This window comes from Stegodyphus dumicola, chromosome 7, assembly GCF_044657685.1.
Source record: "Stegodyphus dumicola isolate Sdum_Otavi_A_Nest chromosome 7, ASM4465768v1".
Lineage (NCBI taxonomy): Eukaryota > Metazoa > Arthropoda > Arachnida > Araneae > Eresidae > Stegodyphus > Stegodyphus dumicola.
Window position 1 is genome coordinate 143725865 of NC_140774.1, and position 27208 is coordinate 143753072.

Genomic DNA, 27208 nt, shown 5'->3' on the forward strand with positions numbered 1-27208 from the left:
TGTATATAATGTAATCCCTATGAAGGCCTCTTTAAGTGGGAAAGAACAATTCTTTCTCACTTAAAGTCGTAACCCAAAAAGAGAACAAATTAAACTTCAGATACGTATACAATACTGAATCTAATACAAAAAATACAAAATATAAAAATAAATTATATATGTACGAAACCTAACTAATTATTTATATTGATATTACGTAAATATACGTATGGTAATGAACATTGTATAATAAAGATATTTTATACCTTGTTCTATATTTGGTTCCATTTATATATACCTATACATAGATATATATAATTTAAGGATTCTGTTTAAGGATTATAGTAGTAGTTAATACTACTACATATAAAACACAAAAGTGCATCAGTAATGTATTTCTCAGTATTATTTAACTTCATTCTTAGGAATTTTCTGCAGTCTAGTTTGCGTTATTTTATTCATAAGTCTCAAATAAAAACAATTATTGTTTATATGCCATTAGAAAATTAACCAAAAAGCAGAGACCACAATGTAATTGAGAAACAGTCCTTAGCCGTGAAAAGGTTGAAAGCCATTCGGTTATGACTATTATCTCACATTATCAGCTACTTCGCACACATGAAACATAGCATTCGAAATGAAAAACTTAATATTTAGTACAAATTCATTCGTGTAACAAATATCTGTCTTTCTACACCTATGGCTTTAAAAAAAAGATGTTATTTATCTTACAGTTTATCGTTAAGTAATACATTTTCATTGTACAAAATTGCATTCATTCGAAGAATTCAATTTGTATTTTCCTCTGTATAAAACTGAATGTAGAGAAGTTAGATGTTTAAACAACCCCCACGATTTCTTAAGATCCCGAGCGAGATTGTCCGCTTCTTGTCTGCTCTCCCCCTGAAAAAAGGCATTGTAAATTTACGAGCTGACCGCATATGAGGGTATTTCGTTATAGCAGTACAAAATTGCGTTGTGTATGTCACACAGCGACTGATTGAAATGGATGCGTCAAAAGCGCTCGTTCGGGGTTCTTTGCTCTGTGATTTTAAAGTGGGTCTGTTAGTAACAGAATCAAGTCGCCGAAGTTGCCAAGCCTTTGGGGATGATACCGTTAACGAAGGAACCGCTAGGCAATGATTCCAGAAGTTCAGGTCAGTGGATATGTCTCTTAATGATGCAACACGCAGCGGTCGATCGCAAGCGCTGGACGATGAGGTCCTGAGAGCAGCCATAGAGAGTGACAGTGGCCAAACATGTGGTAAGCTTGCTGCACAATTCCAGGTATCTGATGAAATGATTAGACGCCATTTGCACCGCATAGCAAAGAAATACAAGCTGATGAAGTGGGTACCCCACTCACTGTCCGATGCAAACAAGCAACAGCGTGTCGCTGCCTGTTTGTCATTGCTTACTCGACACCGCAATGCACCCATATTTGATCGAGTACTTACCAGCGAGGCCGCATGTGGCTCGGGAGGCCAGGGATACCTTTCAACGACTGAACTGAAAGACACCATCCACCATACTCCCCAGACCTCGCGCCAACAGACTACCACCTTTTCTATTTCCTGTACAACCATCTTCGTGGGAAATCCTTCAACAACCGGCCCAAACCTCGAAAAGGCCCTCACGAACTTCTTTAAGTTCAAGACTGCTGAGTTTTACCTCGATGCATCGCACAGCTAGCCACTCGTTGGCAAAAGGCGTTGGATGCCGATGGTGATTACTTTGAGGATTAGAGGTAATTATTATTTGTTTTATGACTTTTTCTTTCTGACTATCGAAAACGGCAAGAATTTTTTATTTACCTTGTATTTGTTACCCACTCTAATACTCGGCTCGGTGAGCTCAGTATTTTTATTCTTATTTTATTCTTTCGCATTTTTTGCTTTGAAAATGATTGAATTATATTATATAAGATATTTTATACCTTGTTCCATATTTGGTTCCATTTATATATACCTATACATAGATATATATCATTTAAGGATTCTGTTTAAGGATTATAGTAGTAGTTAATACTACTACATATAAAACACAAAAGTGCATCAATAATGTATTTCTCAGTATTATTTAACTTATAATACTGAGAAATACATTATTGATGCACTTTTGTGTTTTATATGTAGTAGTATTAACTACTACTTCCGGATTCAGGTGTTTTATATGTAGTAGTATTAACTACTACTTATTAAGTTCTTACTTCCGGTTTCTATGCCTTTAGTTAACCTACATGCAATAATTGTAGAATTATCAAAATTTAAAAGTTGTGCAAGTGCGGCTAAGCCTAATTTTTTTTTACCATAGCAGCCATATTTCTTTACATTTGAAGCTTTAGTAGAATAGTAGATTTGTTGCTAATCTAGAGAAACTAAGCTTCGCAACAACAAAGATAACATCTTTTATTATTGCGAATTAAATCATGCTTAATCCATTCTGGACTTAACGTTTAAGTTATTAAATTATCCCATATATTGACTCAGCATAGGATCCACAACGAATTAAGTCAGTTTCTACGCTTTCAGTGTCTTTTTGCCGAGTGAGACCAAAAGTAAACTTTTTCTTTTGTGCACCGAAAAATCTGCCTTCTTCGCCGCTGGCCGAATTGCTTGTTTTTGCGTAGAAACTCTAATTTTAATTGTGAAAGTTGTCCTTTAAATTTTTTGAACTATATTTACGTTTTATATTTTTCTATATTTTCCAATTTTTAATAAAAATATTTTACGGTGTTTATGTATTTTTGCCTTGTCGCGAAAAGAGAACTGAATTATCTGAATGAGAAATATATCTCTAATGAAATTCGAGTAAATAAGTTTAAATGAATTGTAGGGAAAAGTGCGTATAATTTAACTAGAAAGCCCCGGTCATACGAAATGACCGCTGTTCTAGATATTATAAATTGTAATTAAAATGATTTGTGCAAAGCTTTCTGCTAATTTAAACTGAATTACCCAGGGCAGGCGGCGAGGACGCCCCTTTACTTACTGGCGCACGGGGTTTTCCCCTTCTACTTGCTTAATTGCTTAAAGTAGTGTGCAATGAAGGAAACCACTGACGGTACATTTCTTAAGAGCCACCGCTAGCTCAGTCAATAAAGGTGATTTAAATAATGAAATGTTATTTCACATGTCACAGATCTCTTTGTACACAACATTTCTTGCGTAGATGTTTGCATCATTTTTAAGCTCGCCTTGCAGAGGACCATCCATTATTTTTAATTTTACGTCCGTTCTTCCACGAACTCTTGAACACGCAATATAAAGTTGACCGTGTAGGCTCAGGTAAAAAAATGCAGGCTCAGGTAAAAAAATGCTAACACGCTTAAGCGTTTGGCCCTGAGACTTATGGATTGTCCTAGCAAAGGCAAGTTTTACAGGAAACTGTCTACGTCTCAATTGAAACAGCAACCCTGTGCCGGGGCAACTTCACCCCATTGGCTAGTACAGTTACGCAAGCAATCAATAAACTATCGGCGAAAAACAGACATTTAAGTCGCATATATATATGGAGTGAAGTAACATTATCTTCTCTGAAACAGCTGGCTCCCGGGCTTAGCGAAGCACACCGTTGGATTCCGCAGGTCCGTGGCACGCCATTTTGACCATTCACGTCTTCTTGGGACTTTAATTAGCCGGGATATTAATTAAAAACTAATTTTCCCCAGCGTTTTCCCTACATTTTCCACTTTCTTTTTTGGGTTTTCCCTATTACAGGGATTTGACTACGTGCAAAATTCTTTTTTTCTCGAATATCTACGGAACGGCGCCGAGTTGATATTCGGGATGCGTATCCTCGGATTCCAAAAAATTCTCCGAATCCATCGATACCGTTCTCATCTTCGTACGACACTTTAATCGGCCGAGATCTTAATTAAAAACTGCGGAAACGTTAATTTCCGGGCTCATTTTTCCGAGTGGCAACAATAAATTATCGGCGACACACACTTTAGCCGCTTATATATATAAAGAAGATATTACATACAAGGAAGTCATGTGGTGTACACATCATATTTTTTTGCCGCAGCGTACATTAACTATTAATTTTGTTTTCCACATGTTGAAAATGTTATCATGTTTGCTTTGATAATGAAAGGCTTTTGTTCCCTCTTCAGTGATTTCTCAGCAGAGAACGTAAAAAAAAAAAAAAAAAAAAAAAAAAAAACCTGAAAACAACGCGAAAACCTGAAAATTCCTGATGTTTTATATTTCAAGGTCGGCAGATATGACTTATGTTTATTTTTAAACCTTAGGTAAAAATAATCTATAAGGTAATTAATAAAAGAAATGTTAGTCGGCTGGTTTAGTCTCATTCCTCTATGCATAACTCATTAATGATATCATTTTGAGACTTGCCTAAACTCTAGAACGGTTTTTAACCCAGGAGCGGAATGCAGTCAGCCTTTTATTAACAAGTTAATAAAATTTTTAATAAATTTTGTTAACTGTTAGTTTATGCATATAAAAAATTGCTTTTATTCAAGTTTGGATATTTATAAATGTGTTATATAATTTTTCTTGTTTAATTAAAAAAACGTATTAAGAATAGTTTAAATTTAAATACACATGTATTTTTCAAGTTTTGGAAAGGAGGGAGAGCAGGAGAGACGTCTGTATACAAAGGTGAAAGGAGTGTAGAGCAAAAGCGGTTGAGAATCATTGCTCTAGAACCAAGATTTGCAGAAATATATCAGTTTTCGGATAAAATTTCTGACATATCATCTTATTACCTCTGTATTCTCGGGCATTACGTAAAAATTAAATCACCAGTATTTTCAATCCAGTTTATACTTTTTGAACATAGATCTTTCATTCTTTTATAATCAAAAGTGAATTTTAGAAACCAGCTATGCTATTTTTATTGAAGTATTTGAACTGAGACGTATACTGAGAAATTTGATTTGTGGTATGTAATTGTTAGCAGCTGGTGAAACTGAAAAATAATTACACTAATAACGACACATGATAATAATTGTAATTAATCTGTAGATCTTCTTCTAAATAAATATAAATTTTTTTATGTGAACATCGAAAAAATACTCTGAAAAAACTCTGATAAATATTCTAATAATACTTTTTTATCCTTTTTCTTTTATTTCCTTCTTTCTTTAGTACAATGCCCTCAAAGTTAACTTTTGATAAAAGCATATTGATTGCTGTCTGAAATCTTGAGGAAAAACCGAAACTACAGCCAGAGGGAAAATGTAGTATCTTAAGTATAACACATCCGGGTGAAGAAACGATGTTATTCTTTTGCCGAGTGGATCACCACTTCTAAATCTGGATGAAGGTCCTTTGTTGTTTAGTGTTATAGAAAATGAAAGCGAATGGGAAATCGTTTTCTACAAAGAGCAAGAGACCTTGAATACTCCCTGACCTCTGCTCCTCATTACACGAGCAGGAAATTGCTGATTGGCGGACAACTCCGCGCTCTAGAATCGAATCAGAGATGGACTGCTAGTGAACCGATCAGCTGTTAGTCCTCGAATTACGTCGTGCATGACGTTGCAGCGGGCTTTTCCAGTGTCTTTTTTATCGTCGTAGAAATAGTTACTGAATAACGTGATCGAATTTTTCGGCTTGTCTTTTAACTATTAGGTAAGCTTCATCGCTTATTGTTCATTTCTAAAGCTTAAAAACAATGCTTGTTATGTATTGTGTGCGCAAAAGTGTTAATGGGTTATCTGCAAAATGTAATTTATTTGAAAAAATTAGATTAAAGGGAAGTTAGATTTAAGGGAAGAATTAGGAATGTTTGTCAAGGCTATAAACTACACAGAACTTGTTCTTCTGAAAATAGTTTTTATATTTAGAAAGTAGCTGTTGCTTCTTAGCCCAATATTAACAACATAAAAAGTTGATTCATTCTTATGGTTATTGATTCAGTAAGCTTTATACAGTTTATAAGATCAGTCGGCTGAAAATGCCTGAATTTGATCTGAAAGATCGCAAACTACGTTTCTCTTTATTTGTTTGCTTATAATGTTTTTATGTTTATTGAGTAAAATCATATGACCAAAGGAATATTCTGCATGTTAAGAGTAACTTTATAATGCCATTATTTATTTAACCTTGTAATTTCTAATTTATATTAAGAGTAAAGTTTGTCTATTTATTTCATTTTGTCCCTTTATTTATTTAATATTAGTCTATATAATATATAGACTAATATATACACATTGGTGTTCTAAAATAATTTTTTAATTTTCTATGAGCTTCCTATCCAGTTGAAATATTGCAAAATTATTTAACTAATTCCTTTACAAAGCCAATAATTAAACGTACTCCCCTCCTCTTTGAATACTTTTTGAGAAATTGGCATTTCTAGACGTATTGCTTTTATTTGAGATTTGAATCATGCATTTTAGATTGGAACTCATGCATTTGGACTAGCTTCATGTTGCAAACATTTACTGATTTTATTGAATAGTACAAGCTATGGCGCAGCTTAGGTGTCTGCAGCTCGGGGCAGCTGATAAATTTGCCTCACCCTTCCTAGAAAATATATTAAGATAACATTTCTTAGAGCGAGAAAAATATTAAGCTACAAAGAGGTTATTTTTCCTCCAAAATTTGAAGTTCTTACAAACTAGAAATCTAAATTTAGTTGCGAAAACAATTTTTGAATTCTAATACTGATAATTATAATTTTATTGTTAGTCGAAAATTACAATAAATATTATTCAAAAACTATTGACTGTTTGCAATATGATAAACACACTTTTTCACTGAAGAAAATCATCTTTTAGCATCAACTTTCAAAATAATATATGTAAAGAGTATCCGTGTACTTGTCTTTCATACAAATCTAGTTTTATTCTGATATGAAATTTTGTACATTTGACTTTCGAAACAAGATGAAGGTCACTGTCTAAATAAGATTTCTCAAAAGCCACCCCACGGAGAAATTGTTCTCCGTGGGGTGAATCTCTTTATTTACACACATTTTACGTTAATTTAACGAACTATTGATTAAAAACTGAGAAATTTAAAAGCTTTTTATTGCCACTCTGCAAAATGTATGATATTTATGTTTCAAATTTAATCAAAAACTAGACAACATAAAAGAAGTGTGTTGCCATTCAGGAAAAAACAATATATTTATTTGTCTTTCGAATTTATAAACCAAACAGCTATTTAAGAGAAATGTGTTGCCATTTTCTGAATTAATATGTTTTTATCTTCCAAACGGCAGTGTTTTGTGGTTCAGAAACATAATTCACATTAATGAAGAAGCTAAATTATTTAATAGCAATGAAACACATATTCATTTCAGTTATTATTAACTACTACTTGGACTTCTGAAATTCCAACTGGATTCCTCAAAATCTCCTATATATGTAGAGAATGTCCGTTTATTTGTCTGTCATTGAATTCTACAGTTTTTAAGAATATTGATGAAATTTTCCACAATTTTCAATGCAAGAAGATGGTCACTCTTTACGTAAGATTTCGAAAACCCACTTTACGGGGTCCAAATTGAGGGCGTATGTATTGAAATAGAATGTTACACTCACGATCATCGTATGTTCACGTCACTGTTGTTGCGTTCCCATTAACAGGTTTTACTAAAACCGTTAGACGGCTCCGTGTTCGTTTACACGTTAGAATTGTGTGAAACTTTACAAAACGCTGTAGAACCTTTAAAGCAGAATTTAACTGCGCTCTCTATTAGCTTTTCGCGAATATTTCGAGAACGGTGAAGAAATCGGCCAGAATGGATGATGGTTAATCAAAAGCTCATCTCCGGTAAAAGACATAAACCACAAAAAAGTTATTAGCAAGCTAAAACCGCTACGTTACGTAGTTCTACACTTTTATTTGAGTTTGCTAAAATTTTGCATAATTCTTTTTGGACCAAAGTAGGAGGAAAAATCACTGTCTACATGAGATTTCGAATAACCTCTGCCCCATCCCCCTAAATGAAGCCTTTTCAATTCTGCGTAGCCCGAGCAATGTCGATTACTTCAACTAGTCGATGTGAGTAGAGTCTCCGTGTGTTTGTGTTTCATAAGCACAAATCTACACTTTTATTCCGATCTTTATGAAAACTGAAAAACTGGCACACTTGACCTTCAAAACAAGAAGGAGGTCATTGTCTGCATAAGATTTCTCATAAATCACCCCAGGGATTCTCACTCTTTATATACATATGTTTTACTCTAATCTAACGAAATTTTGATTAAAAAATTAAATTCAAGAGCAAAATCATAAAATATCTAAAACCAGCAAATCTTTAGAATTCCCATTAGAGTTTAGAGGTTGCCATGCATATTTTTATATTCCCTATATTATTCCCTTAAAAACTAACCGCTCGCGCCTCCAGCTGATTAAAATAGTTATCATAAAAAAGCAAAAGTTTCTAATGATTTGAGTCCAGCTAGTGTAATTTCACGAAAATGTTGGAATATTTCTAATTAAATATCTCATGATTTTAATACATGTTTATTTAAATCAATCACGTTAAAAAGTAGAAAAAATAGTCTTAAGAACTGTGTTTATTGCTTTCAAATCCCCTAGTTCATTTACTCAATAGCCTTCCAGATTAAATTTGAAAGTATCTTAGGCTTTACTGAATGGCAACATGACGGCGTGTGGAAGACAAAAATATTTTATTTCTTTCCACTGCAATACATTCCTTTCACAGAACCGAGTTCAACTGAAAGATACATATTTTATATATTTCCGAATGGCAAAAGTCTCGCGCGCTTGACATAAATATGTTTTATTTCGAACCGTGTTGCAACTGCTCGCTTTCAAATTAAAATTTTGCAAAATATGAAATAAATAACAAAGCAAATTCGAAATTCGGGCTTCCATGTGAACGTGTTCGGGTGAAATACTACGTTGTTCAAAATCTGATGGTTCTAGGTACCGTCGTTTTTTCACAGTGCGAGGAATATGCATACGTACGTGCAGATTCTTTATTATTTAATTTCTTAAAAAATAATAGAGTGCGATAGTATTTGGTGGCAACAATTTGAAAAGTGGTACATTGTTTATGGTGAGCCAACAAGAAGTCCCATTTGGAGACTAACAGCCTCTTTTCGTCTAAAAAAAGGATGACTAATTAGTTTCATACAAAAAATATGAATTATACTGAAGTTTAATAAAATGCATTTCTAAAAGGAAATTTAAAAACACTGTTGCATTTTTCAGTCAGAATATATAACGTTGTTTTTAAAAGAACTATTTTAAAAGCAATGTACATTTGCATTTGAAATTACTTCAGTGCATTTGAATTTATTTTGATACAGTATTAGACAATAAGTGGACTAAAAATATTCTAATTAGTAAATTTACTTCTCATCTTTGTAGGTCATATTTTTTTTGGTTAAATAGTAATTATTTTGATAAAATGGAAATGGAAAAACTATAATTTAGTTCACTTAAGTTACGAGGTTTGTGCGGATTTAGAGTGAATAACGAGGACAGCACTTGATGGAATAGCGGAACACACTTTATTTACCAATATCAATCATGACAGCGCCAAAACACTTTTACAAACATCGAAGATCTACTATAAACAAGCTGGAACAATTAGTGACACAGCCTTCAGGTTATCGGGCTATAACGGTGAAGACAGCTTCACTGCAAAGCACCAGAGTACAGCTCCCGACTCTCGGTCGACATGAAAGATTTGGCTATGTAATCTTATCAAAGTCGATAAACAGGGTATATATGTTACCCATAAAATTTTTAATCCTAAGTACTGAGGAATTGAATTGTTATATCTTCTTAACATATACATGTTTTTTTTTAGTCTGTCAACAGTAACGTACTGATATACAAAGTTCGGTACTTTTCCGTTTCGCCGGCGCAAATCTCGCCAAGCAGACTTTATTGGCGACAACATACAGTATGCACACAAAAAATTTTAACAAATGTTAGGTCTAATAATTTTTTATTTTGAAGGCATAAACATTTTAATATCGTTTAAAATTTTGTAAAAATCCAATAAATAAAGACAATAAATTTGCAAAAAGACATTAATTTAAGAATTTACTATGCTTTCATGTTTCAACATTCTGATTCGCCGGTTCATATCACGTGACCCCAAATGATCTCATCTCATGTAAACTACGCTACAAAAAATCTAATTCTCTCAGTAATTATCTACATTAATTTCAAGTTAAATCTTAATTTGAAATAAAAGTTTAAATGCTTGAATTATTTCAATTCGTACGAATAGCTTACTCAAAATTATGTAAAATCGCAGTGCTTTACTTCGCTAGTGCATTCTCATTAGAATTGATGGATTTAATCCTTAACTTAGCCTCGTCTATATTTTCGGCTTCGGGTAAGCGATGTGATTGCATCCTAGTTGACTTAATTACCGCGAATGGCATAAAACTGATTCTATGTAATTGTATGGCAGTGTTGAAAGAAAATTGAGACTTGTTTTGAAAATGAGGCGTAAAAGGTTACCATCGAGGATATTCCGTTTGGCATCAGTTGTACCATTATTAGCGACTTTATCGCCTGTGCCGGCAGAACGGAAAAGTATCAAAAGTTCAATAGGATTAGAAAGTGGTGGTGTGGTGTATTTAATTATGGCAAAGCACACCAGGGCTATCTGCCTAAGAGGAGGGATGCCTTTCGTGGAGGACTTTCTAAAGGAAACTGGCTCGTATACACGTTACACATGGGGAAAACCACGAAAACACCCATGCAGCCAGCCCGTTCGCGGGATTCGAACCTCGGACCGAACTACCAGTGTTCAGCGATTTTACCGCTCGGCCGCTGGTGGGCCTAGGATTAGAAAGAAATCCAGAATATTTTAGGACGAACTTAGCAATATTCTCTCAAACTGGCCGCTTTCTGGAATATTCAAAAGCTTTTTAAATAGAATAACTTTAAATAAAACTGAATATCTTTTTTAATTTTTTATTATTGTTATTTGCAAGATAATTTACTAACAACATAATCTTGAATTTATAACTTCACTAATGTGTTGAAAGTAAATATATATTAATTTTCATGTTTAGTTTGAATTTAAATTATCCAAACTAAATTTTATTTTCATTATTTTGAAACCTAATTCTTTTAACTAAATTATTTTAGAATTTAATTCACAAAATTTTATTTAGATATTCAAATTGTAATTTATTAATGCTTGTATATTTATTAACTAAAAAAATCTTTAATGGTGATCTAAAGTAATATACAGTCAATCCAGGCTCATTGATAAAGAAAAAGGCATTACGTATCAAAATATTGTTTTAAAAACACAATTGATGACTTTCGTTTCCAGTTTATTATAACGGCATCCAATAAGAATTCATTAGAAAATAAAGAGATAAGAAGGAAAATAAAAAATTTCAAGAAGAAAGATAAATGCTAATCAAGAGATAATGATTAAGATAAAATCAACAGATAATAATTAAATAAAAAATTAGTAGATAATGTGAACGATAGTATATTAACAGGAATATTATGAATCAAAATTGGGTAAAGTGCAGAATCGCTCACTTATTTGATTGGCGTTTGTTTGACGCTTTTTACAACAGTAAGAAGTATTGGATTTTTGTCAATTTTCTTTGACTTTTTATGTGAAAATAGGTCGATGTGTACATGGATAAAGGGAGTACGCAATGCCATTTTTGTGCAATGCTGGGATGTTTTTTTAAGTGAAAATAGGTCTATGTATATATGGATACCGAGTATGTCCAATTCTTAAATGCTTTGTTTTCAACAGAATCACGTTTGTGAATTATATCTGGGTGATTATCAAAACAAATTTATGAAGCAAATTTTAAAAACGAGTGCAAATAACAAAGTAATTTATAACAAAAGTGCAAGGCCATTAAACATTTTATATAATATTATTTAAGAATGGTATAAAATCAAATTAAAAAAAGTTTTTAATTAAGTTATTTAACGATTTTCAATCAGTCATCAAGATTTAATCTGCTCTGTGATGACCCTAAATAAATCGCACTGCACAAAAATTAAAAAGTATAAAATTAGAATATTCAAAATTAGAAATCAGGAAAACAAATGGGCAAATTAAAAGCAATTTGGCAAATTAAGCTTTCTTAATAAATGTTAAACTTAAGAAATTGCAAAACTGTGTATAACTGGTTGCAAAACAAAAGTAATTAATTTTGAAATTCAAATTTTAATGAAATGAGGAAATAGAGGAAAAACTATATTATATATATATGTGGTAATACCTTCTTGAAAAAGACATCTAAGAAACTACTTGAAAGGACAGTACGTTTAATTGCATTTAAAGTATTTACATTTTTAACAAATAAGTTAGTTAAAAACGGAATTAACTTCTTCAATATTTTTATTTACGTCTTTATTGTCGTCGTCCTTTTACTGCATCTTGAGTCCAACTCATATAATTGCCAACTCACAAAACGCAAAATAAAACATTAAAAGAATTATACGATGAGCAATCTGTACGCCGTCTGGTATTCAACATTGACACTACATCATTCGGCCGTCCTGCACTCGTCTGGTCCTTCAGGCGACACTGCAAATACAAAAAAAACACAAAAGTAAAACAAGAAAGATAATAAAAATAAAAGTTAAATGTTTTTAGAGTCCTGATCGTCTTTCTGTTTCAAGAATGAGAAAATGAGCAAACAACGTCTTCAAGCTTCTTATGCCATAGAAACAATAGTTGTCTTTAACCCGCCGTTTCTTCGTCTTTAGGCAATTTCTCTTTCTTTTAGGCGTCTTTCTTTTCGTCGTTAAGCGTCTTTCCTTTCGTCTTAAGAGCGTCATCTCTGGTTTTTTTTTTCACTTTCATACAAAAATATATAATTTACTTCTTTTTCTTCTGCAAGGTTCTTCTCTCTGTATTAGTCTTAGCAACTAATTGTTCCACGGTTTTAGAAATTCAGCGCATGTCGTCGTACAGTTGAGACCTTCATGACTTCCTACTTTGACTACGTCATAAGTATTCCTTCCATTAACTTTAGTTAATCTGTACGGTCCAAGGCATTTTGGTTTTAGTTTCAAATGTAGACCAAACTGTGTCCTTTTTATAGCTACCAAATCTTCGACTTTGTAAGGTCTTGGCTCTCTTCTCCTTAAATTGTATGTCTTCCTATTTTATTCCTGAATTTTAAATAGTTGTTGCTTTGCATGTTTTCTAAGTTCTTCTCTTTTAGCTTCAAAATTCGCTTGAAATTCAGCTTCGATCATTTCAATCAACTGATCAATACCTTTAGCATTCATTTTTATACCAAAGAGCAATTCACAGGGTGTGGTATGTATACTTCGCTGGTACGTCGAGTTAATAACCTGCTGCAGTTCATTTGTGTGTTTGTACCACTGAGCCTCATTTTCTAAAGATAACTGGGAAAGAACTGATATCATAGTCTGATTGATACGTTCGACTTGACCGTTGGCTCTAGGCAAGCCGGTAATAATCAGATGATGCTTAATGTTCTCTTTAGAACAGTAATCGGCAAATTCACTGGAGGTGAATGCTGTACTTCTATCCGAAATTATTTGGGAAGGATTGCCAAATGCAGCCTTTTGTATCTCCAACTTCGCTATGAATTCAGCAGATGTTGTGGACTTTGATTTTCACTACACACACACACACACACACACACACACACACACACACACACATATATATATATATATATAAAGATAAACTAGAAATATTTATTAAAAATTACGTACATTATGGAAGTTAACAAGTCTAGAATCAAAAGTTCAACAATACAAATTTTTTTGAATTATTTGTTTCCTTGTAAAATTAAAGAATTTAAATAAAAGTTGGAAACATTATAATGCTTGTAAGTTTTTTTAATCTAGCGAGAAAAGTATATAATATTTAAGAAGAATTTTCTTTCTTGTCACATTTTCTGTTTTCACAGATCTGTAAAAATATTCAAACCCTGCATATAGGCGTACAATATTATCATTTCCTTTTACTATTATCTTTTTCTAACTTTTACACGTTTCCAAATGGAATGCAGTTGAAATATTTTGGCGGTAATAGCTGCTCAACCAGTTTGTCAGACGATTCTTATTCACATTCCGAATTTTTTTTTTTTTTTTTTTATTTTTTTTTTATTATTATTCGAGTAAAAGAGAACCATCTATTTTCAAGAATATGTTTTTTTAAATGCAAATATAGATGTTTTTCCACAAATGAATTATTTTTAAAGGCCAGTTTGTAGATTGTGTTAAGTTAATTACTTTCTATTTAGTAACGTGAATACTACTGCGATGTTCTTTTCTTTCTCTAGCTGTCTACAGTTTGAAAGAAAAAGAAAAAAAAAAAAAAAAAATGGTGCATTTATAGATTGTGTAATGTTAAATTTTTATTCACCTGCTGCTTAAAATTCGCAGACAGTTTTTAAAATATCTATATGGATGGCAAATTCATTAAACAGCACATTATACATAATGCCCCAAGCATTTGTCCGGAGTGATGCATACTATCTGTTAATTTACTACTTACAATTGTACATGTTATTGGCAGAGTTTGAAATCCTACATTCTATAGAATGTCTATGCATTATTAGGCAAAAAATGAAACAATTAATATTCCACACATTTTCGACAAATCAGCTAAGTACGAAATACATTCTTTTTTAATGGGTGTATTTTTTATAAAGTTCTTTTCATGACTCTGTTTCACTGTTTATAAGAAATAAAATTATGCATGATTCAAAATATTTCTTTTTACTTCCTTGTACGATGTAAAAAGGAAATATTGTAATCGCGAAAAGTTTCAGGTAACCTATTTCAACGAAAATATCCATTTTGACCGCGATCGAATGCAATTTAACGATGTTTTTGCGTGATATCTGTACGTAAGGAGAGAATAAAAGACTCTTTGCCTCCAAAAAAATTATAAAACTGCTTTAAAATTAATTCTGAAGAGAATTTTTCTTGGCGTCTGTACGAACGTATGTACGTACGTGCATACGTACGTATCTCGCATAACTCAAAAACGAGTAGCCTCAGAACGTTGAAATTTTGTATATAGGACTGCTATAACATGTGCACCTCGTATTTTGGTTGCAATCGGCCGCACCAAACGTATATAAATATATTTATATATATATCCACTCTGTTACCCGGCTCAGTGATCTCAGTTTCTTTACTCTTATATGTTTGTAAATTGTACATTTTTTGCTTTAAAAATGATTGAATTATGTTGTTTTTATGCCTTTCATAATTCTGGAAGCAATATTTGTACAATTATCAACAATTTAAAAGCTGTTTAAGTGCGGTTAAGTTTTAAATAACATGGCGGACATATTTGTTTACATTTGAAACAGCAGAATTGTTAATTTGTTGCCAATCTAGAGAGACTAAGCTTCGCAACACAAAAATAAAATAACGCCTTCATTTATTATTGCGAATTAAATCAAGCTTAATGCTTTCTGGAATTTTTTCGAGGAAATAAGCGTTTAAGATTTACTTCGTAATTTTTAATATAGATATTTTGAGTTTTTATGTATTTTTGCCTTGTCGCGAAGTGAGAATTGAATTAATTGAATGAGAAATATTAAATCGTCTGTGAAAAACTGTTCCTTTTCTGTTTTGTTTGCTTAATTTCTTTCATACATCGTTTTAGCTTTATTATAGTATTTGAATAGAACATTTGGCAACGATAATTCTTCAAATGATATAAATTTTGTGTGTTCAGAGTGTCGTTACAGTAAACAAATATAGTGAATTTTAAAGAGTGCATTTATTCTATTGTGGTTTATGCGCTGTCGACGAAGTAGATTTAATTCAATCCAATCAATTTAAATGAAATTCAAGAAAAAAATTGCGTATAGTTTAATATTCCGTACAAGGAAGTCATGTGGTGTACACATCAGATTTTTTCTTTTTTGATGCAACAAACAGCTTCATATTTTATTTGTTTTCTTTAAAACGAATGACATAAACTTCGTTTTGTGTAATTTCACTTTCTTTCCGTATTTTAAATAAATGATTTTAACAGCACTCTTTTATTATTTTTTAATAACATTTATATCTGTAGAATGCACGTCTTTGAAATAAAAACCTTATCATGACCTTCTCTTTTATACTTTGCCTAAGTAGCATTTGTCGTTCTACAGAATACCCAGGTATTGCATACAATGCCTATAGAAAGTATTTAACATTTTCAAGTTACGGTATGTTTCAAACTTTTCCTAAAATTGCCTAGACATTACATAGAATATCGACATTTCATGCGTTGTTAACGTAACATACATACAATATTTTCCTGAGTTTAAGTCGAAGTTTAATCTAAAAATATATTCACTAAACTGTTTAATTGACTTCTATGCTGAGTATGAGATAATAATGACCTCTGTTTGCATGATGTAACCAAATTAATGATTATATTGAATGAAAGGTCATTAATGATATAGTTATTATTTCGAAAAAAGCAGCAAGTAAAATAAAAATATTTTTACTTATGAAAAATCTATTCTGTGGAATTCTGTGTCCCTAACTGCTTCAAGGGATTCCTTAAGAGAAATGTCAAGTGTGCATGCGGGGTGGTAGCAGAAGTTGCAGATGCCAACCACTACATTTACGATTTCCCACTGCTTTTGACAGTTAGGAAGGAGCACCATCTAAGCGTCGCGCTTACAGATCCCAAAATGAATATGTTTTACAATCAGTTGCACAATCTGTTTTACAATCTGTGCAGTTGGGATACGTATTATGTTGAAGTGCGTTCTGGATAACGAAGAGACGGTGATTCTAAAAAGATGATCGATTTTTTATCTGTATAACTAAAAGTATTCTGTATAATCATTTTGCAAAGAGGTTATGGAAAAAGGATCTATTATCCATTATAACCAAGACTATTTTGCATACCATAACGTAGAAAGAAGACTGCTTATGTACACAGGGTATATATCTTTTTCATTGTCTGTATTTATATCTTTCTCTACATATGTTAGAGTGGAATAATATGCTAGAGTATATTTTGTACATACGCTAGAGTAGAGTCTTGTAAAATCATTTTGCAAAGAGGTTATGGAAAAAGGATCTATTATCCATTATAACCAAGACTATTTTGCATACCATAACGTAGAAAGAAGACTGCTTATGTACACACGGTATATATCTTTTTCATTGTCTGTATTTATATCTTTCTCTACATATGTTAGAGTGGAATAATATGCTAGAGTATATTTTGTACATACGCTAGAGTAGAGTCTTGTAAAATAAAAGACTGAAGACCGGAGACCATCAGTTAAACAGCTGTAACGCCGTTACGACTTTTCAGCTTCATTGCTTAACTTATCGAACCATCTACCATCCACTACATTTATTAATGAATTTTGAAAAATATACATGAATGATAAGTACATAAAGTTGTAACATAGTAATTGTCTTAAACATAAAATTTGGAAATTTGTAAAAGTAAAAATTAAATAAGAAATTAAAAATAAATGACAATAGAGAAGTATTAGGTGAATTTTGAAAAATCAAAAGTCAAGGAGTCTTTAGTCTATAGTCAAGAGTTAATAATAAAAGGTATATGGAAAGCCTGAATTTGAAGTGTTTGATGAGACTAGTCTTTTAGTCTTAAATAAATGAAGTCTTTGATAATCATAATTCTTGACAATATTGGAACTATGCACTGCTTGAGGAAGAAGACGAGGAAGAAGAAAGACTAAGAAGATGGAAGGAGATGATGTTTTAATCTAACAAATAAAGTACATGGTAGTTGACGATGATATATATATATAAGAAATCTATGATAATGTAGATGATGCATGAAAAAAGAGATGATAATGAGGATAGGTGGCGAAGAAGTGTTTACAAGGACAATGGTAAGATAAGATATGAAGTGTTGTGCAGGAAATGACAAATGATGAATGTGTTGATAAGTAATGATGATAGAAGACTGTCGAAGATGAATGATGATAATAGATGATGATAGTTTCTTGACATTATTGAAGCTATGCACTATATTATTAGCAAGCTATATTATTAGTAAGCTACGCACTGTATATTGATCAAGACGATGAAGAAGAAGGACTGAGAAGATGAACAAGGATAGATGGATGATGATAGATGATAATCGTTGATAGATTAAGTTGCTAGATGATAATCGTTGAAAGAAGACAAACGTTGACAGATAATATTGAAGGAGTATGATGATAATTAAGGAATTAAGTAGCTTTTAGATTATCGTAATTAGTCGAAATATAGTTGATAATATTTTGAAGTTTATTCGAAGAAACTTATTTTTAAGGAGGTTTTGAAACCAAAGCGGGACTGAAATTGAAGTATATATTTTTAAATGGACATCTTTAGTTATTTCGCAATCAAACATATAATGGTCAATTGATCCCGTATTTCCGCAGATGCATTGATCTGTATGATGAAGGCCAAATCTATGGAGATAGTCAATAAAAGGCCCACGTGCTGTAAGGAAGACAGTTATTGTGTAGAGTCATTAGGTTAATTGTTAGCAGAAAGGATGAAAAATATGCAACCGCCTTCGCCGGGAATCGAACCACGGACCTCTGGAATACCGGCCCAGCGTGCTACCGTTACACCACGAAGGCTCGCTAGGGAAGTGGGAGAAATACCTTATATACTTCAATTTCTAAAGGGCGACTAGGGTTTTAGGGGACCTAGTTGCCAAATCCTGGGTGCGGAGAATCTTTTAGTTCGGGCACCACTTGTAGAGACATTAGGATTTTTGGAAGCCAGAGAGATGAAAAATTAACAACCGCCTTCGCCGAGAATCGAACCATGGACCTCTGGAATACCGGCCCAGCGTGCTACCGTTACACCACGAAGGCACGCTAGGGAAGTGGAAGAAATGCCTTATAACTGATCTATTTATAGATATTAGGTTTCTGGAAACTTTAGGAAGAAATCTGAAAGTTCTCCTACCGGTAATTTCTTCATTCCAGTAATTGCCAGATGGAAAAAAGATCTTCAAGTTTTCTCTTTAGAAGTGAAAGTGGTTTGGGAATCATGATAGATGGTAATAAAGAATCTGATGCCGCTGTTTTTGCCATATCATCAGCTATTTCACTTCCAATGGTACCAATATGTGCTTTAAGCCATTGCAGGTGAGGACGTAGATGAATAGGGAAGGAAGAAAGAAGAGTAAGAATTTGTGTAACTATTGGAGAGCGGCTATGACCAACTATTGCTTTAATACTGGATTCGCTATCTGAGAATATTATGCTGCGTACTGGATAGCCTACTGCGAATGCTATTGCTTCTTTTATTGTAAGGAGGTCAAACTCAAAGATTGAATATAAGAAAGTGAGTCAAATGCACTGTTGTTTAATTATAACATTATTATGAAATGCGCAAAAGGCGCAACCAACTCCTATGTCTAATTTAGAGCCGTCAGCGTAGATTTTAAGGTTAAAATTACCTGAATTTGATGTTGCTATTAAGGAATTCGAAGTAAAAGATGAGGGATAAAGGCTGAAGTCATGCAGTAATTCTTCATATTCTGATGGTTGATCAAGATTATTATTGAAAGTACATGGAGTGCGTAATCTTGACTGCTTCTTTCTTCAAGGTTATTGTAATTGGAGGAATTCCGGTAATTATATGAAGAGCACTATTTGGATTGGTTCTGTAAGCTTTCGAAATTGAAAGAAGAAAAGGTCTTTAGATTGAAAGAAGCTGTTTTTGTGCATTAGAATTTAAATTTAGGCCACACACTGAGGCTCTATACAGTATTATTTTTTCTGTTACAGTAGAGTACCATATGTTTTGCATATAGGGAGAAATTCTCCAACTACTGGAAGACGTTTTCTGTGATGCATTTAAAAGTATTAACGTTTTGTTTTTCAGATACTGAATGTGTTGATGCCAGGATTGTCGTTGATCAATCACTACTCCTAGGTACATGAGAGTATTGCCTATCGTAATTTTTTCTTGTGATATTTTAACGATCGGTTCTTTTAGGTTTTTTAATGATTTTCTAGATATTGGGATCTATAAAGCTTTACATTTTGATTTAGAAACTTTGAGTTGTATTTATTTGCCCAATCATTGAAGATTTTCAGTGATTCATTTGAATATTCTTCAATTAATTTTCGACTATTGGCATGAACTACCAATAAAAAGTCATCGGTATTAAAATAAAGGACCAGTTGGATCTATAAGAAGTTCACGAGTTCCAACTAGGGGCGTTGCTGTGTTCGGCACTCCCTTATCTTTAAAAGGCCGCGTGGTACTAGCGTACGTAATAGCATCAGAATTTAGTTAGTGAATTAACCCTTCTCTTTCCTGTCAGATTCAACTATTGCACCAGCTGAGATCTGTAGTCTGACAGTCTAGCCTCTGAGGGTATAAATATATGAACGTGTAACCTATGAAAGTGCGGTACGGCCTACAAGCCTGTTAATTTGGAGGCCCACAGAAGCCTACAATGGAATCGCTGTCGAAAGCGCCGTCTGGAAAGTGTCAGATTTGACGATAAGTTTAGCTTTAGATGCACAGTCTCTGCGAATTTCGTGGCGTCAGTCGGGAATTTCTTGAATCCGCCGCCTAGAAGTTGAGGAGCCACGACGGGCGGTGCAATGTTGCTTTACCACCTTCGAGTCTTACTGAGCCCGCGTCTCCTCCCCTATATGGAGAATATCAAAAAGCTCAGCCATGAAGAAAGGTCACACAGACACGCGAAAACGATACATAATTTACTTACTTTGCAGTCATTATATCGATGCAGGAACATGAAAAATTTGTAATAGAGTCGCCGGGAGTTGAACCTGGACTTCTCGAATACTCGCCGAGTGTACGACCGTTACACCACTAAGACATGCTGGAAAGGGGGAGAAAGTACCTTATATGCTTCCTCTTTAAAGGATGACTGGGAATTGGGAATTAAGGGACCCAGTCGCCAAATCCTGATGGTGACGTATTGTTGTCCACCACCTTTTAGTTCGGGAGTCATTAGGTTATTTTGAAATAAGAGATGTGAAAAATGTGGAATGCCTTCGTCGAGACTTGAACCTGGATCTCTCGAATATGCGGCGAGTGTGCCTCTAGTTACACAACGAAGGCATGGTGGAAGGAGGAAGAAAATACCTTATAACCCCCTTGAAACAAAGAGCTTATACTGTAGAAACTGACGTTCTTTGGTAGCATAAAATAGTATGAAACTCTTAACAGATTTGAAGTAAATTGTCGCTGTGCCTGAAGTAACAAGAGTCCTAAAAAGGTTTAAAACAACATTTTTATTAAAACAGAACTTGAACATAAACTCACTTTTTGTGCTTGACACTATCAAACACCACTTATGGCTAAATAACTTAAAGTAATTGTCAAATTCAAATTTAAAACTAAGCCTACTAGTCAAAGACTGCACAACTGATTGCTGAACTTCTCATCGCAGTAACAATTAAATATTTGCAGCAAAAACGCAAAGCAGAAAAATTACAATTTTATGAGAGCTGGCGAAACCTAGTAACGTGGCCTCGGGAGGCAGAAATATGCTCTGTCTTATAAACCGAAACCCTCGACTTAAATACTGTCTAACTCATTTTCATTTCTGATGAGGAAACGGAAAGTGAGAAGTGATAGTAAAGGTTGAAATTATAAATAATGGGTTAATTAAAATAATAATAACTCTACAACATCTGAATAAGTTGATGCTTTTCTTAAAATTTCAAATCTAGATCCAACTAAATGACCGGCACCTCTACCCACTGCGTTAATCAGGGCACTGTGGTTAGCTGCTGCATAAATTTATTACGCTGGCGTAAAGAATCTTGGAAAACTGGAGTGATCATCTTACTTCTTCATTCAGTGTGTTGCTCCGAACCCTTTTTTGGAATCAAAATATTATTGTTCGGATATTTATTTCTATTCGGATATTAATTCAGAGTAAAATTTAAACGCAATGCAAATACGCTTTTTTTTATTTATACGTATATATACAATAAAACCTCAGATCATGAATGCCTCACCTCACGCACAGCTCGGTTTACGAACAAATTATCTCAAAAATTCTCGGATGACAAATGGTGTCTCGTGTTACGAACACTTAAATCGGCAACAAATCAAGTTTTGATTTATAATAGATAACAATTTTTCGTTACGACAAATGGAGAAAAAAAAAAAAAATCAGGCCATTGCCTACAATGTGTCAGTTGCGCAAAATTGATATGTAACCAGTAGTTAAGGTGGGTACTATAGAAGGCCCTTTTTTCTTTAAAGCTGAAGATCATCTGCAAGGAGATTATTCAATGGGTTATTCCCTTGCACAAGCTTGTGCAAGAGTTCCTCAATCAAGAAAAAAGTTACGTCGAAGAATAGCCACAGTTGAACCCAATATTTTGAAACCCGAAGAAAAAATTTTTGCATTCAAAAGTTGACAGAAAACATAAATTTCGAGGCATTTATATGAAATACTATTTTAAAGTATAATTAACTAAAGTGAAAAGTAATATTACTGAAAAATACTGAAGTGGGAAATTAATGATAATAAATAATAAACTTGAAATTTTGTGAAGTTTGAATCGTTTCTAAAAGAAATGATTTAAATTCAGATGTTGTGATATTTATGAAAATAATTATTCTGTAAACCCTCTTCAAACCAATTCTGCGTAAAACCCTCTTCAAACTGAATGAAGTTTTCGTCATATTAGGGATTATCCATGGATATTTTTCCATTTTCATCCATTAGCTGATACTTACAATATAGGTAAAAAAGTATTACATAAGTCTGGTAAACCTTAGATTTTACCGGTAAAACTTAGCTTTTACCAAAGGGGCTTGGTAAAAGTTCGAAGTATACTTTAATATGTTTGTTACTGTAAAAGCCCGAAAGTCTGGTAAACCCTAGCTTTTACAAAAGTGGCTTGGTAAAATTCTGAAGTATGCTTTAATGTGATTCCATTTCGGCCTTTTACCAAGCCTTTGCTGTAAAATCTATGAGTTACCAACGCTTTCCTGTAAAAGCCAGAAACGGAGATTTGAATCGACCTTCAATAAACCTTACGTGCGCACACAAATTCCGTCGAGACACTTTTCTATTCTTGTCCACCTTTTTTGCGCCATTTGCAATCTAGCTTCGAGCGAATTCAAGCAAATGCAAGCGGCTATGATCTAAAATAGGAGCAGTTTGTTTCCACTTTAATATATTTTGCGTTTCTTATTTTGCTGAAAGAAAATTAGCGATGTTACTCTGAAAATGTTTTACGCATTCGCGTGAATCTGTAAAAGTAAGCACGAAGAGTAGCTTTTATTTAACAAATGAGATATGCACTTTTTTTAATAGTGAAGTGAAAGAAGAAAAATGTGTGAATTAAAAATAAATAGTTCATTGGAAGAAGGTTGAAATGCTATGATATTCTAAATATTGGAGGAGAAAATAAACTTAATACACCACTATCTACAGAAAAAGCAGAAACCATGTATTATGTTACAATTGATGAAGTCCCTCAACGTCACACGACGCTCATATCGCAGTTGGCCATGGTGGAAGAACCCGTATGATTAAGGAACTGAATCGCAAGTACAAGAATGTACCAGTAGATTCTATCGTCACGTATGTGAACCATGTCACATAGTGACATGGTTCACTATGTGACATGTGACGTGGTCACTATGTGAACCATGTCAGAAAAAAAAGAAAAAAACTGAAAAAGGGGATTGTAATTAAACCAGGTGTGCATAGCGAAATGACTTCTCGATGCCAAGTCGATCTAATAGATATGGAGCTCATTCCTGTTCGTGATATGAAATTCATTCTAGTGTATCAAGATCATCTTACAAAAATTCGTTCTACTCCGAAGTATACACGGTAAAAGAGCTGATAAAGTAGCATATCACCTTCTGAATATTTTCACTACTTTTGAGGCCTCGAACATTCTCCATTCCAACAATGGGAGGTAATTTTGAAACCAAATCATAAATAGTTTATGTGAAATAGAGTGATATAAAAATATTTCACGGTAAACCGAGACACAGTCAGTTGAAAGATTCTGTCGAACGGGCGAACCAAGACGTTGAGAACATGTTGGCAATATGGATGGAAACAAATAAGACAGAAAAGTGGTCGGAAGGATCAAACATTGTTCAAGCAATAAAAAACGAAGCATATCGCGAGGAAATCAAATCATCTTACGAAGCTGTGTTCGGTTGTCCTATTAAGTTGGAACTTTCTAACTCAATTTCGCCATGTAATTTTATTAATATCATGACCACTGAAGAGGGCTTAAAATTTATAAATATTAAATAGGAATGCATCATTAATACAGAAGATGAAGGCACTAATCTCGAATCAACAGTTTATTTAGAATCGCAAGACAATAATAATGCATGTGAAAAAGTATCATGCATAACGATGGAAGTAGATACTGAAGTTCCAATTGAAAAAAAGAAACAGATACTATGCTCTGACATAAGGGTGCGACTATCAACAAAATTCAAAATGTGAAATTTTTTGAGAGACCGCTAAGGAAGGTCTTGAGAAGTAGGAAAAGAAGATAAAGACTGGATCTACTAAAATTTTTCCGAAACCTACTCTGGAACAAAATGTTAAAAATAAAAGGATCTGATATTGATAAATCGAAAATGGATCCAAAATCAGTAATAGCCGTTATTACAGATATTAAAGATAACGAGTTTTATGTTCTTGATACTAAATGTAAATTAAAATCGTTGTACACAAGAAACCGATTTAACTTTTGCAAAGAAATTTTTAAGCATCGAAGAAGTTGGTACAGAAGAAATAAGGGTATGTGAAGTAGTAAAAAAACTTTATTTAGTTGGTGGACAAGGACTCAGAAAAGTTCTGAGTTCTTCAACTGTTCTAAGAAGTGTACTACGAAAATGTGTTTGTGCAAATCAGCTGATCTACCTTGTAATACAAAATTCCATAACAGTCAACCTTGTTGTAACAAGTAGTAAGAAGTATTAAAGTACTTGTATTAAAGAAAAACATACTACATTTTTCGTATTTTTTAAATTTCATAATTTTTATTTTTATTTTCTTGAGCTATCCATTTAATTTTTTTAACTATTGTCAAAATTATTTTAAAAAATATTGAAATCTCTTCCGTAGTTATCGAGAGAATTGTGCATTAATTCAGCTTTTTCTCATGGGAACTTATTAGTGAAATGGCATATATATTGCATTTATATATTTTTATTTCTTGTAACCCTTTGAAAAATAATTGTATGACAGTTCCATAGACATTATCTTAAAACATACCTTATTTTGATCACTTTTACAATTTATATTATTACCTAAAAAATTAAAGAGTATTTTAAACCTTTTGGAACACACTGTATACTGTGATGGATAATAGCAATTTGTATAATTTAGTGACATTTACGCAAAAATCACATCTTGGTTATTTTTCGATAACTAACTACATTTTGATTATGAATTTGTTTTATAAAATTCTTAGCTGTTGAACTACAAAAATACAGATTTTAGCAAAAATGTTACGCTTAAATAATGAAAAATACCTTACGGTATCTTTAAAATTGTATACGTTTTTTGATACCCTTGATAGAGTATTCGCTACTTTTATTTTATGTTCCAAACGCCAAAATTTTTTAAATCAAATAATTTTTTTTGTCATCTAGATATCATTGTGACATGTACTTTTTAAAAATTATTTAGAGGAGAGGCTTTATAGTTACTCATTTTAAACTTATCATTTTTTTATATATAACTTTAAAATGATCACTTTGGGCTTACAAGTTTTACTTATTTGGGTTAATTAAAAAATAAAATTACCACCAAATGCTGCAATCCTCGTCAAAATTAATAAATGTACAAACAGATATGCCAATAAGTTAACTTTTCCTTGATTTGTAACCACACATTTGTGTAAAATTATGTACAGCTTTACACAAACGTATGGAACAGCAGACGGATACATTTGCGAATTCGGCGGAAGTACCATGTGCAGTCAAGATGATGTGAGCATGTGTAAGTGCCACATCATCAAGACAACTTATTAAAAATTTGAAAATAGGGTACTCACGGAGGGGAAAACACTTGTGAATCCTGCCAAAGGACGTCCGATCATGATTGTTCGTACTGGAAAGCAAACTGTTAAAAGGTACTGTAAAACAAATTCTATGAGATGCGCACTTTAAAAAGTAATAAAGAGTTTTAGAATATATATTGTTGAAATTAAGGGTAAAAAATTTGATAAGTCTAATTAAAAGAATTATTCTCCTTACATTTTATTACAACTCAGTTATAAGTTTTAAATAATATTTTTTAAAAATCATTTATTTATTTCCTTTCAGAAATATTCAGAGAAAGTTAAGTACTATTTAACATATTTCGCTATTAAATTAAAAGGTGCTCTAATTTGAAATGGACCAAATAGAGCATTAATTATAAACTGACTTAGATTTATCTATTTAGAAGATGCCTTCAGAAGCTAAAAAATCATGTCATATTTGAGAAAAATTTTTAGGAAGAAACTCTACAAATAGAAAAGAAATAATGCATAATTTTAATATTAATAATACAAAAACGTTTATCTTAATTTTTGTAATTCTTAACCAAATAAAATCGAATTACCTCAATTTTTTTAATGTAATTAAGGAAAACTTGTGAAAATATTTCATTCAAATTAAACCATTCTGAGCAAACTGTTCTGTGAAAAGTATAGCATTTAATTCCGTTCAGAATGAAATGTTGTTTAAAAAATGTATTCTTTTCATATACTTAGGACTCTAAAATATTGTAGAAAAATAAAATATATGCATTTATATGTATATTTACGACGTAATTACAAAATATTATCATCCGATCGTGTCAAAACCCATTGAACTTAATGGTAAATGACCCAATGTTTTGGTCACCATGAAGGGATCCCCAGTGCTTCAAAGCAGTGTATGGAGGAAACCGATTAGGGCCACTCCATTTTACTTCCTACCTCCATGGTTTATTCATGTGGATTGTTGAGGCACGTGAGAAATAACGAGATTCTTAACTGTCATACGGATATTGCTAGAAAAACAGTTTTCACTCTACATAAATCATCACGAGATTTCAGTAGCTAAATATTCTTGTTGTGCCTTTTTTTCCCTTAGAAACTTTTGTATGATATTACAAATATCAACTAAATTATCATCTCAGTGATATTAATATATTAATTAGAAAGAATTCTTCGTTAAGAGAGAGATATTTCAGAGTTTTATTTCCATTACTGCTAGGGAAAATGAAACAGGTACGTGGAAGGACGTCTTTCTTGAATTTGTGCTGCATATTCTAAAATACCGTCTTCAAAACAAAGTACTTAATATTTTAATACGACTCCGAAATTTCC

General features: G+C 32.7%; 1 protein-coding gene across 1 annotated transcript in view; it reads left to right on the forward strand.

Moving 5' to 3' along the window:
* Window positions 1-5413: 5413 nt before the first annotated feature.
* The window catches only part of LOC118179478 (proclotting enzyme-like), an 84794-nt gene continuing 62999 nt past the window's right edge, over window positions 5414-27208 (forward strand). Inside the window, exon 1 of the mRNA XM_035348653.2 lies at window positions 5414-5579. The gene's annotated coding sequence lies outside the window, so the exon portion shown is untranslated. The remainder of the gene's footprint in view (window positions 5580-27208) is intronic.